Below are 13116 nucleotides of genomic sequence, written 5' to 3' on the forward strand. Positions count from 1 at the left end.
GATAGTTTACAGAATGTTTAGGCATACAAACCTGAGGAAACTTCACAGAATTTACCCGTGCTCTGCTGGTTCAGGGAACAACGAGGTGTTTTCAGTATGCCTGAGAGAGTTTCAACGTAACTGAGATAGAATCAGATCCGGAGAGGCCTTGGGATGGAATAAGGAGGATGCTACTGACTGTGTAGACAGCAGTCCCCAACCTTTTTGGCACCAGGGACCGGTTTTGTGGAAGACAATTTTTCCATGGACGGCGGGGGGGCGACGGTGAGGGGTGGTTCAGGCAGTAATGCCAGCGATGGGGGAGCAGCAGATGAAGCTTCGCTCGCTCGCCGCTCACCTTCTGCTGTGCGGCCCGGTTCCTAACAGGCCGTGTCCCGCTACTGGGCCATGGCCCAGGAGGTTGGGGACCCCTGGTATAGACCAATGACCAAAGGAGCCGCTGCATGTTTGGGTATCTGGTGATGAGTAAGGATCAGATTTCCACCCCCATTCCCATCTTCGAAGTGCAAAATCAGCCCTTTCAGCTCGGTGCAACTCCAGGGAAAAGATGGAACTGACTTGAATGAGATGACCCAGAATTGACAAGAGTAAGTTTCTACCACAGAGTGGAATATGAACGTGAAAAAAAAAAAGATGTTACATATCTTGTATCCTGAGTTTGTGGGTTTACTGTCAAAGTCATCTCTTGTGTTGAGAAAAAGCCATTTAAAGCTGTGACATCAGAACTTCTCACTAAAGATGGTTGAATGAGTACAGGAGTTTATCTCTCGACTCCTTTAAAGGGAGAAGGAAAATATAGCTGTTGCAGCTTTAGAGTCTGAACATGTGGTCTCAACACTCATCTGACTGTTATAGTCCCTTCCCTTATGGACTTCAGAGTTCAGTGAGTTGTTTGGAACTCACAGAGTGAAAAGCTGCATTGTGTGTCAGTACCTGTTGCTATCTTGGTATGTGGACTTTGGAGGGCCACCTAACTCAGTTTTCAGATGTAAGGGAAGTGAAGTCTAAGAAGTATCATCTAATCTGGAAAATGAATAAGATTTGTCTAGGTAATGGTGGAGGTGTTAGGAGTGACCTGCTATCCCCGGTAGAAAGCATAGATTATGCAAAGATCTTGGAAGTAGGAGTGTGTGTGTATAATTCAGTCAGACTGGAGATTAGATGGCAAGGCAGTAGGAGGTGGTCAATGCGTAAGGCTAGGAAAGTAAGGCAGGAGCAAAGGAAGAAAGCTCTTGTCTTTCATACTAAGGAGATCGGCTTTATCTTGAGGGCAGTGAGGAGCCACTTAAGCATTATAATGAGGAGAATGTCTCAGGCTATAAAGTGGATAGTGGATAAGAGGGGATCAGACCTGGGAGTTAGGGAGACCATGTAGAGGACATTGCAGTAATCTGGGAAGGCCATGTGGATAGCTTGAATTAGGAAACTAACAATAGGAATGAAGAGAAATTGACAGATCTGTGAGATACTCAGATCCCTAGATATAGTAAATCATCCCGGTGAAATTAATAATCAAAATCTCTTCTATATCATTTCTTGGTTCTATAGGACTCTTCCTCTTGATGTTGCTCTTGTAGTCTTACTCTCTTCATGGGGTTCTTTGGGGTTTGTATTCACAAACTCTTCCCACTGCCTTTGGTCCCAGAGACCAGGTGATGCAGTAGCAGAAGGTCTCTTTTTCCCAAACTCAAGGTCATGTAGATTCTCAACTTTAAACCCAGATCTCCTAACCTGAGTACTAGTTTTTTTCTATCAGAATGAAATATATAAATATATGTAATATAAAATATATGTATATATTAAATATATATATATGAACACCTAAAGATTCTTCCAGTTTTTACTAGATTATATCTATTAGAGTGGATCCTAGAATCTAAGTATTGTCATAAATGTTCCTGGAAACAGATAACACTAAAACCCCACATAGTTGGAAACACAGTGAGTGCAGTTTACTCATTCTATTCTGGTGTCCTTAGAGAAGAGGAACTGGAGAGGAGTGAGCCTCTTGGGATGGGAGGGACATTTTAGTTGCTCAGCAACATGACTCAGAAGTAAAGTTAAGCTTTCCAAGCGCACCTGTGACTGAACTGTGAGCATGATACAGAGACTCAGGGGAGAGAAAAGGAAATGGACAATTAAATCTCTGGTCAAATATTTAATAAAATGTAATTTTCAAAAGGAAGATATAAAATGCATGCAAGATCTCAAAGTATAAAACCAGAGAAATCAGTACTGCCCAAATGACATGGAAGTGTAGGGGTGATATTACCCCTATTTAGTGAATAGGATGTGTATTGAGTGAATAATGGGTGTTTATGCCTGATTGAGGGGCACTCCTCATAAAGATTTCAGGGCAATGACTATGCTGTGAACTGCTGGGCATGTGCTGGCACTGTGTTCTCTCGGCAGCGTGAAACCACATTGAGCTGGTGAGATGTGAGTCACCCTACTAGATAATTGATAATCAGAAGACCTCGTGCAACAGAAGCAAGGGCAGACTGAGGTTGTTTCTAAGTCAGCGGTCCATAAATGGGTTGGGATGCTCCAGATACAACATGGAAAATGCTTCATTAGCCGTGTACATTAAAGCTTCAACCAGAATGGCTAGGAAGTGGGGCAAATAGCTAATTTGTATTTTGTGGTCAGCTGTGGCTAATGTGGAAAGCCCCTTTTTGCTTTAAAACTGTTATTCAAAATGTTTCTGAAATGCATTAATCACTCTCCTGACTTTGAAGCCTGCATATTTAGCACAGAGCGCTATAGTACAGAAGCTTGGGAGGATAGACTGAATGTGTTCTTGTCCACAGGATTTATGCTGAAAACTGCTATGTTTATGAATCTCTTAATATAGCCTGTTTTTCTCACTCTCATGCCCCACCCCTTGTAAAAAGTTAAATACTAAAACTACTGCTAATAGTTGAAGGATTTAGCAGTTTAGGTTCAGTTAATTGAGGTTTTAGTATCTCAGTGTGTGTATGTGTATATATATATATATATATATATATATATTTTTTTTTTTTTTTTTTTTTTTTTGCGGTACGCGGGCCTCTCACTGTTGTGGCCTCTCCCGTTGTGGAGCACAGGCTCCGGAGACGCAGGCCCAGCGGCCATGGCTCACGGGCCCAGCCGCTGCACGGCATGTGGGATCTTCCCGTGCCGGGGCACGAACCCGTGTCCCCTGCATCGGCAGGTGGAGCCTCAACCACTGCGCCACCAGGGAAGCCCTGTTTTATTATTTTTTAACTCTCTGGTTTGCAGTTACTGTAAAACCTTCATCAGTTTTAGGCTAATAACTTGGCTATACTCTCCTAGACTCACCAACCAGGTTTCCCACAGACGATTAAATGAGAGTTAAAAGCAATATGTTTGTTCATGTGATTACACTATAAAAAATAACATTATGATGCTTTATTAAAATATCTAAGCATAAACATAAAGAGGCTACACTTAAATAGGGTAGATTGGGTCCAAGATTCAGAGAGCTGCTACAACCGATAACTTATTCAAGGTCATCTTTTAAAAATGTCACTTGGTCTAACTTCCCTTTTCTTCTCAGGCTTAAGCTGAAATAGCATATACTAATGTATTTCCTGGCAGTGAAAATAGAGGGGTAGGAGATATTTAGTTCAAATATGAAACATATTTATGTGTCTTTTTGGCTTCTAAACACCTAATAATTCAATTATTATATATTTATAATTTCAGTTTGTTTCCCCATTGCATATTTAATATTTAACAGAGAGTATAACTGGAATGCCCATCCAGAAATGTCCTGCTCAGATGGTGTTTTTCTGTTCAAATACTTTTAAACACTTCCTACTTGACAATTTCTGTCCAGGGTTCTATTTTCACAAGACCACTTCTCGGCCAGTTGTAGCTAATGAAAAAACAAAAATAAAACTGGGCGACATCTAAGCTAGAATATTAATAGAAGTTGATGTTACTAAGGTTGTACTAGATCTGGTATGATTCATTTTGGCAACATTCATTTGGGCAACTCAAAAGTAGCGGTATTGAATTAAGGAATCAAAAGCTAGGCTGACGCAGAGAAAAAGAAGTTTGAGGGCAGTGGATCCTTGCAGTGTCCATTATTCCATATGTTTGTATGTTGTTGACTCTTCTAAACTCTCCTTATGGCCATTTCCATAGGGAAACTATTAGAGAAAAACATACCCTCAAAGCACATCTCTTCCCATATGGTTACTAAATCAATATGTACACTAATGAGGATACGATAAGAGGTTGTCTTTCTGATTTAAAGTCTCAAAATCTCTTTGCTTTGGAGTCACCAATAAAAGCAGACTTTGGTGGGTAGAGGTGTCTCATATTAGGCCAAAGTGAAGGAGTTCGGAAAAGTTTACTGAGGCTGAAGAATGCCTCCGCCAAAGGAGAAAATGGAGGGCAGAGTTCTACAAAAAGAAAGAAGAGTAAAGAGGCGTTTTGGAGGTTTTCCCAAGTAAGAACCACAGCGAGTTTATGTCATCTCTTTGCAATTTCAGCACCGTCATCAAAGAGAAGTGATTCACCATGAGATAATAACATTTCTGGCATCCATGCTTCCATGAAATACCTGAGGCACAGGAGTCCTTGGGAGAAAGAGTTTCCCAGGGAAGGGGTTAAATAGAGCAATGGGGTAAATGCTTAACGAATACCTGGATGGCTCTGCCCCTTCTCTTTGCTTGATTGACTCCCATTTATCCTTCCGGTCTCTGTGTCCTCTAAGAGGACATTCCTGACCCTCAGCACAATGATGGATGCTTGGTCCAGGTGCTCCTAGGGCATCCTGGGCTTACGTCTACTCTAGTACCTTTCACTCTGTGTGTAACTTTGTTTGTCTCCACCAATAAGCTGAGTGCTCCTTGACGATACGGGATATGCTCTTCTTTACTGTTTATCTCCAGCAAAGATCACAGTGCCTGCCACATGGTAAATGCTTAATAAGTGCTTGTTAACTGAACAAACCATTCAAGCAAACTGAGATCATTCTTCCCACGATAGCACACAAACTTTATATCACCTGCCCACACTGATTGGTAGTGGCTACCCAAAAGGATGGGTTGAGAAGGACTTTGAGGTTGCAGTAGAGCTCAGTGGTAAATAGAACCTGAATCAAATAGTGATGTCTGAAGTGTTGTGCCTGCTCTAAAACTTGTCTTTGATTTTGTTTACACTGAACAGAGAGATGTTGTGAAGAAATGCTAGCCTTAGATTCCATGATATATTGTTTACAGTGAACATAAGTCCTAAAGTGTAAGTGACATTCAGAAAACTGAACAACAGAACAAAACAAAACAAAAAACAGTAATGACAACAACGACTCAAACTCAGAGGACAGGAAGACTTTTAGTGGTGGCAATTCATGATCATTCTCTCAACTTCCAACTAAGGATGTATGAAGTCACACACACACACACACACACACACACACACACACACACGACACTCACACCAAAGTGGATAGCAATACTGAAAACTACAGAGAAGACCACAGGCCCAACTCATAGGTATTTGGGAGACTACAGCTTTGATGGATTTGACAGGGTAAACAAGTCAGAAAAAATATAGACCTGAGGGATAGCATGAAATGGCTTTGGCTCGAGTCCAGTCTTTGACCCCTGATGGAAACTCAGGCAGCTGACTTCTGAACTGGCCAGAGTCCTGCTCTGTTCTCCCCTCACATTCTGACCACGTGAGCTGTTCTCTTTTAATGCCTATTTGGAGAAGTTATATTTGAGTAGGTAGCATGTTAGAGAGAAAAAAATATAATGAACATCACTCCTGGGATTTGTAGTCAGGGAGACAGGAAGTTCCTGGAAAGCAGGCATGTGGGGATGTAGTATTTTCTGTACATACACAAAAAAAGTACCCTATTGTGCGTCTGGCTTGCTTGCATAGAGGCAAACTTGACAGTCAAATCAGGAGAAGATGCCGTTCCATGCTAATGTGGACATATGTGGAGAGACTGTTATATGTTTATTAACCCTATTTCCTTTTCATCCTAAGCAGAGAGTAGACTGCTTTTTTTTTTTTTTTTTTAACCTCATACAGTTAGGTGCAGCATATGACTACATTCTAGGCAGTGGACGTTGGATAAAAGTAATATAAGCCACCCGAAGGCCTAACCACAAAACTTTCTGCACTGTCTCCTGTCCTTAGTCTCTGTTCCCTTCTATTGGGGGCCAAATACAGAAGATCCATTGAAGGATTCAAAGACCCTGGGAAATAGATGGACCACTAGATGGAAATAGCCTGCAGTAACTTTAGACTGTGAAACAGAGAGCTCTCAGGGCTTCACAGGACTGTGATATGAGGGGAAAAAATAAACCTTTATTCTGTTAAGTCAGTGAGATTCGGGGATTCATTATAGCACTTCACTGCTGTGATTAGTACACCATTAGATAATTTCTGTTAGCCATTAGAGATTAACAGAGATTAAGAAGTGTTAAGGATCTCCTTATGGATCCTGTATGTTGAGAAGTGTTAAACCTGGTGTCTGGTTGTCTGTTGTTTGATCTAGTTCATCTATTATGTATTATTCCAAATATTAGTGGTTTACGACAGCAACCATATTTATTATATCATGATGTTGTGTGTCAGGAATTCAGTCAGTTATTAGTTAAGTGCTTCTTCTTCATAATGCATAGATAGGAGTCACTCATTGCTGTTTGGCTGGTATTGATTTGGTCTGGAGTCAAAGCTTAATTCTTATGCCTGCCACGTAGGAAAGGATGGCCGGAAGGCTGGGCTCAGGTAACATAACTTGAATGTCTGGGGCCTAGAGCATCTGGAAACTGACAGGCCTCTCCACATGGCTAGCTTGGGCTTCCTCACAGCATGTCCACCTCAGTAGAGTTTGATTTCTTACATGGTGGCTCAGGACTCCAGGAGACAAAGAAGGATGCTACTGGGCCTCTTAAAGCCTAGGCCCAGAATTGGCATAGCATCCCTTGGTCAATGCAGTTACAGTCCAGCCTAGATTCAAAGGAAGGAAAACATATCCAACCTCTTGGTGGGAAAAGATTTCAAAGAATTGATGGCCATTTTCAATATACCACATCTGGATGGATGTTTTGTGTTTAAGGATGAGTAAACAGGAAAAAATATATATATGTGTGTATATATATATATATATATATATATATATATATAGTATAGGAAAAGGGAGTTGTTTCATGAAGACTCAAAGGAAGAATATAATAGAGAAAACTATAAAACTTGAAGACAATTTTGCTTCTCAATAAAAATTCAAGAAAACATACTCTATAAAGTTTAGGTAGAGAGTAGCTGACTGAAATAATTAAAGAAGACCCCTCCAAAAGAAGAAAGAATAGAAATGATTCTGAAATGCAATAGCATTTTAAATACCCACATCATTCACCCTGAATATTAAAAGTGTTAATAAGGAATATATAATTACTTCAAAGTATATAGATGAATAGGTTTTATCACCTGCTTTGAAGCCAAACTTAACATAATTCATTTCTGAGGCTTTCAGGGCAAGTTATCCCTAGTTTCCAAGAATTTCAGCTCTTGTACAATCAGTTGCATTACCATAATCTGGCTTAATACACCATCTACTTGTTTTTTAGTTAGTTTAGTTGTTTTCTGTTTTTTTTTTTTTGGTTATCTATTCCTTTATTACTTACTTGTAGACTATAAAATTCATGTGTTGCTAATAACTTGATATCTGCTTTTTAACGTGGTAACGCAATATTCTTTTCCCTAGGAACCTTTCCTGGTGAATGATGATAAAATGATTCTATAATTCTGTTATGGAAAGGAGTGTATCTGAAAATAATAAGGTCTGGAAGCAGTCAAAACAATCAAGGTGTAGTTGAAAACACTCTCATTACACACCAATGGGGGGAAAATGACCAAGTTGTCTAAACTGAGGCATTTCTATCATGTAACCATTATAAATGAGGTTAATTTGACTATGAAATCACTTCCATTATAACAAAAGTTAAGAATGAATCAACATTACAGCTACCTAGGTGTGGATATTCATTCTATGTTGCCCAGTCCCTGGCTGATTCTCAGATTTTGTTTTCCTTTGGAGCACTTCAGCTCAAACACTGACGGTGCTATTTGTGTCTTGAATTCTACCAAAAAATACTTGAAGGAATATATCATTCCATCTAGCATTTGAGTATATATACTTTTGTAGTGTTTTCTAATGGTTCCTGAATGTTTTCATTTTGTTTTTCCAAGTAAATTTTTGAAAGGGCGGAATTTTGTGAATTCTCAACATTTATCACAATTCTGGGCATTTAATAACATAGCTGAATAACTGAGAGTTAAAACAGCAAGTTTCAGTTGCAGGTCTTGTAAAAGATGTGCATGGAATATTTGACATTTTTGATTAAAGTGGGGTTTGAGAATATCCATGTATTTAATTTTCCATGCTATTTTTATTCTCAAAGAGGTAGTGTGGTTTAAAGGTTAAAGATCGGGTCCCCTTGTGACCACCTAGAGGCGTGGGATAGGGAGGGTGGGAGGGAGGGAGATGCAAGAGGGAAGAGATATGGGGATATATGTATATGTATAGCTGATTCACTTTGTTATAAAGCAGAAACTAACACACCATTCTAAAGCAATTATACTCCAATAAAGATGTTTAAAAAAAAAAAAAAGATCGGGTCCTTGAGCCTAGGTAATTTTGTATATCAGCTCTACCATTTCCTAGAAATGCAACCTTTGTACCTCTATTTTCTCATTGGTAAAATGGAAATAATAATAGTAATTACCTTACTACCCAGTCTGTTGTGCAGATTAACTAAATTAATACATGTGAAGAGTTTATAAGAGTGTCCGGAATATACAAAGTACTTGTGATAGGCAGAATAACCACTCCCTACCAAAGATGTCTGTGTACTGATCCTGGGAACCTGTAAATATAGATGTGATTAGATTAAGCATCTTCAGATGGGAAGATTATCCTGAATTATCCATTTGAGCGCAGTGTAACCACAGGGTCTTTATAAGTGAAAGATGGAGGCTGGAGAGTTGAACCAGGGAAGGAGACGTGACCGGGGGGCAGAGGTTACAGTGATAGAGGGCTGTGAGCCAGTAAACGTAGGCAGCATCTAGAAGCTGTGAAAGGCAAGGAAATGGATTATCTCTTAGAGCCTTCGAGAGTGCAGCCCTCCTGACACCTGGATGTTAGCCTCATGAGATCCATTGTACACCTCTGACCTCCAGAACTGTACAATAATAAATCTGTGTTGTTCTAAGCCACTAAGTTTGTGGTAATCTGTTATAGCAGTAAGAGGAAACTAATACAATACTCGATAAATATTACTATTATTATTCTACACAACCACAAATAATTGAGAAAGGTTTACCTGAGTAAGGCAAATATATAAAACTGAATCAGGACAGATTACAAAGTGCATAGTTTTAATTACACTTCTCTGAACACTGCAGCCTCTTATACCAAGGCAAAAACGATGACAAGAATTATAATAACTATTCCAGTCTTCCTGCTTTACTTTTGAAAAAAATATGTATTTTCAAATGTTTGAAAAAATAAATGAAACATGCAAAATACCCTCAATTTCCACATTTAAACAGAAAATGGCCATTAGTGAGCTTGTGGTTATACTGTTTGAATATTTTCCCCCTCTCGCTAAGAAACTGCTCGTTCCCACGAGAACCCAGAGGCACCCAAGTCACATGGTGTTTTTTCCTGTAATATTTTGTCCTGTACAAACAATAGGATGCCAATTATCCAGCCTTAACATGACAAACAATAAGAAACTATGACAATTTTATTTTTGGTGAACTGATCCTATGAAATTAGAAGTTTGGAAAGAACCACATGCTTAAAAATCATCCTGTTTATCTTCTTTTTTTCCAGAGGGTTTGTCTCCACACCATCATAGGCATGCAAGAAACATTTTTCTTCTTTAAAAGGCAATGCTATAATCTTCAGAAATTCTGTTTTTCCTCCACTTTCCCTACCTTCCTATACTCACATAAATATTTTGCATAGACCAAACCCAGCCTGCTTGATGCAAGAGCTGAAAAATAGTTATTTCACTGTGTCTTAAGACAGTTTCCTCTTTCTCAGTACTCAAAGGAGAAATAACCTTGGCATCTCTTCTCTTGTTCTATTGTAGAACATATACTGGGCTGCAAAATATATGGTAATTAGGGGAAATAGCAGGTAGTTGATGGAAATTTTTGTTTCACTGCCTTATGCATAAGGGATTTAATCTATCCTTTAATGTTAGATTTTCTTCATTTGTTTTCAGTCGGTAACTGTGACTCACCTGGATAATTTTCCAATATATATATATATACACACATATGTATATATACATGCACACAAACATATGTGTGTATGCACATGTGTATGTTCTAATAATGCTTCTATCTATTTCCTTGAAAATGGTTTGGACTAAAAGTCTGTGGCCTGGGAAGTTATCAGTGAAAACTGAGATTATAGCAAAAAGGCTCAGGAGTCAACTTGAATAGGCTTCCATTAATTGGAGCACCAAAATAGGTTATAAATAAAATGGGTTAGACATATCAAATGTTTTAAATCCATTAATTCATAATGATACTTCAAATATAAATGGCCACTGTTGAAGGATGCTAGTGAACCAAACTACTATTTCGAAATTTGTAAGTAAAGAAAAACATCATTTGTTTAGCCTATCTTTTCGTCTGAACTATATACCTCAGGGTAGCCAAACAGTAGTGATAAGAATCCTCTCTTTATTGAAGTATTCTAGTTAATAATAAGGAAGAAATGACAAAATTAGAATATCACCATTTTGCAACTCTTAATGAAATAATGGATCTAGGCAATACCAACTGACGGCTGATAACATTGTCAATCGGAAGATAATTCTTCATCATATACCTCCTGATGGAAGCACATATCACCCCATACGAAATAGCCTCACCAAAGAAATTGGACCCACATCTCATGAAACATCCAGATCTAACTACCAATACACAGCAATACAGAGGACAGAGGAACATACTACATACACCTTGGGAAGATAAATGGCAAAATGCAAACTGAAGAAACTGTAGAACAAAAAACCTGGCTTTATAAAGAAAACTTATAAAGAAAAGAGATAAAAAGGAAACCTATAGATTAAAGCCTATAGTTTTAAACCTATAGCTTAAAAGACATTTAAGAGATATATCAAGCAAGCGAAGCCTATGCACTTTATTTAAATCCCATTTAAAACACGTTACTTTAGGGCTTCCCTGGTGGCGCAGTGGTTGAGAGTCCGCCAGCCGATGCAGGGGGCACGGGTTCGTGCCCCAGTCCGGGAGGATTCCACGTGCCGCGGAGCGGCTGGGCCCGTGGGCCATGGCCACTGGGCCTGCACGTCCGGAGCCTGTGCTCCGCGGCGGGAGAGGCCAGAACAGTGAGAGGCCCGCGTACTGCAAAAAAAAAAAACAAAAAAAAAACCACGTTACTTTAAAAAGACCCACAAAACAGTTACAAGACAAAGGAATCTGAATACAACTGGATATTAATTTTACCTATCGCATGTTTCAGTTCTAGAATATATAATTCTTTTTCTAAGGAAACATGTTTTCCAGTTCTCGAATTTTCCACATGTATATTTTTGTGAATGTATTAATCACAGCTATTTTTAAAAACTGCTTCTGGTAATTCCAATATCTAAAACACCTGTGAGCATTTTTCTTTTCTTTTTAGTTTGGTCATGTTTCTTGGCATATCATCCAACATTGTTTATGAAAAGTTGCTGCCACTCTTCCTTTCAAAAGGAGACAACCTATTATCTGGCTAAATATGAACAGATCACCCCATATCATTCAGTTTACCTCTGTTTTACCCCTGCTAGGGTGTAGCCCTCTGGGGTTCAGATTGAGAATCTCAGAAGTCTGGTAAGACTCCAAACTCCATTTTTTTTTGTTCTCCCTAGCATTGTAAGAATGCTGAAAGTATACTCAGCTTTCTAGCTGCATTTTACATGGGTTCTTAGCTTCTTGCCCTGCACATCTAAAGATGTGGCACCTGCCTCAAGGAGAAAACCAACAGAGAGGGCTGGGCTGGCTTCTTTTCTTGTTCTCTCTTTGTTTGAGGATCTTAGCTTCTCAAGTCCTAGTTGTTTCGGCAGATCTGAACTCCAGCTTTTCTCTTTCCAGTCCAGGGAGATGCCAATCTCTGTTGGCTTGTTTGCTTCTTAGCAGGGGCCTCTATCTACTCTACCTAACTTCTCAGTCTCTCACTTTTGAAGCTGAAGTACTGGTGTATGCTGCAAAAGAAGTAGCAGCATGAAGAATGTTGACTTCCTTCAAAAAGCATTCTTCCCAGGGTCTTGACCTTTCAAGTCCTGTCTGCCCCAAAGGCTCCTGGACGACTTCAAGCATCCGAGATGTATCTCATCCGTCTTTTCTAGTCCTTGGTGAGGTGCAGTGTTCTGTTACAAGCTACTCTGTTGTAGCCACAAGCAGAGGTTCTCACTGACTGGATATTGGCTGGTACTGGGGAATTATTCTTGATTATTTTAAGACTATAATGGTATTATGATTATGTATGTTTTGATAAGTATCCCTATCTTTTAATATTTGAAATATTTGAAATACTTTCATAATTGTGTTTTCTTCAAAATCATGATGGGGAGGGTGAGTAGGTAATGGATGAAGATGAAACAAGACTTGCTTTGAGTTCATAATTGTTGAGGCTGGGTGATGGGCATATGGGAATGAGTCATAGTGTTCTTTCCACTTTTGTATATATGCTTAAAATTTCCTATAATACAAAGTGTAATAAATAACATGTGGGCTTTGTACTCTTGGTTTCCATTCAACAGGCATGAGCTTATCCTTTGAGAAATAGACTAAGTAAAGCAACTTCTGTCAGAAACCAACCACATACTGAAAATAAAGAAAAAGACCTTCTTAATACAGAGGCACAACCACTATTAACTGACTCCATTACCTTAGCTGAACTCAAAGGGAATTTATGACAAAAAGAGTAATACATTGAAAACATGGAGGACAGTGTGCACCGGGGCTTAGGAGAGAGCGCACACTGCTGCATCCGGGAGATGGTCCAGGTGGAACAGAAGCAGCACAGGGATGAGCTCCAGTTCCAGTTTACTGAGGGCTCTCATAGGT

This window comes from Orcinus orca, chromosome 3, assembly GCF_937001465.1.
Source record: "Orcinus orca chromosome 3, mOrcOrc1.1, whole genome shotgun sequence".
Lineage (NCBI taxonomy): Eukaryota > Metazoa > Chordata > Mammalia > Artiodactyla > Delphinidae > Orcinus > Orcinus orca.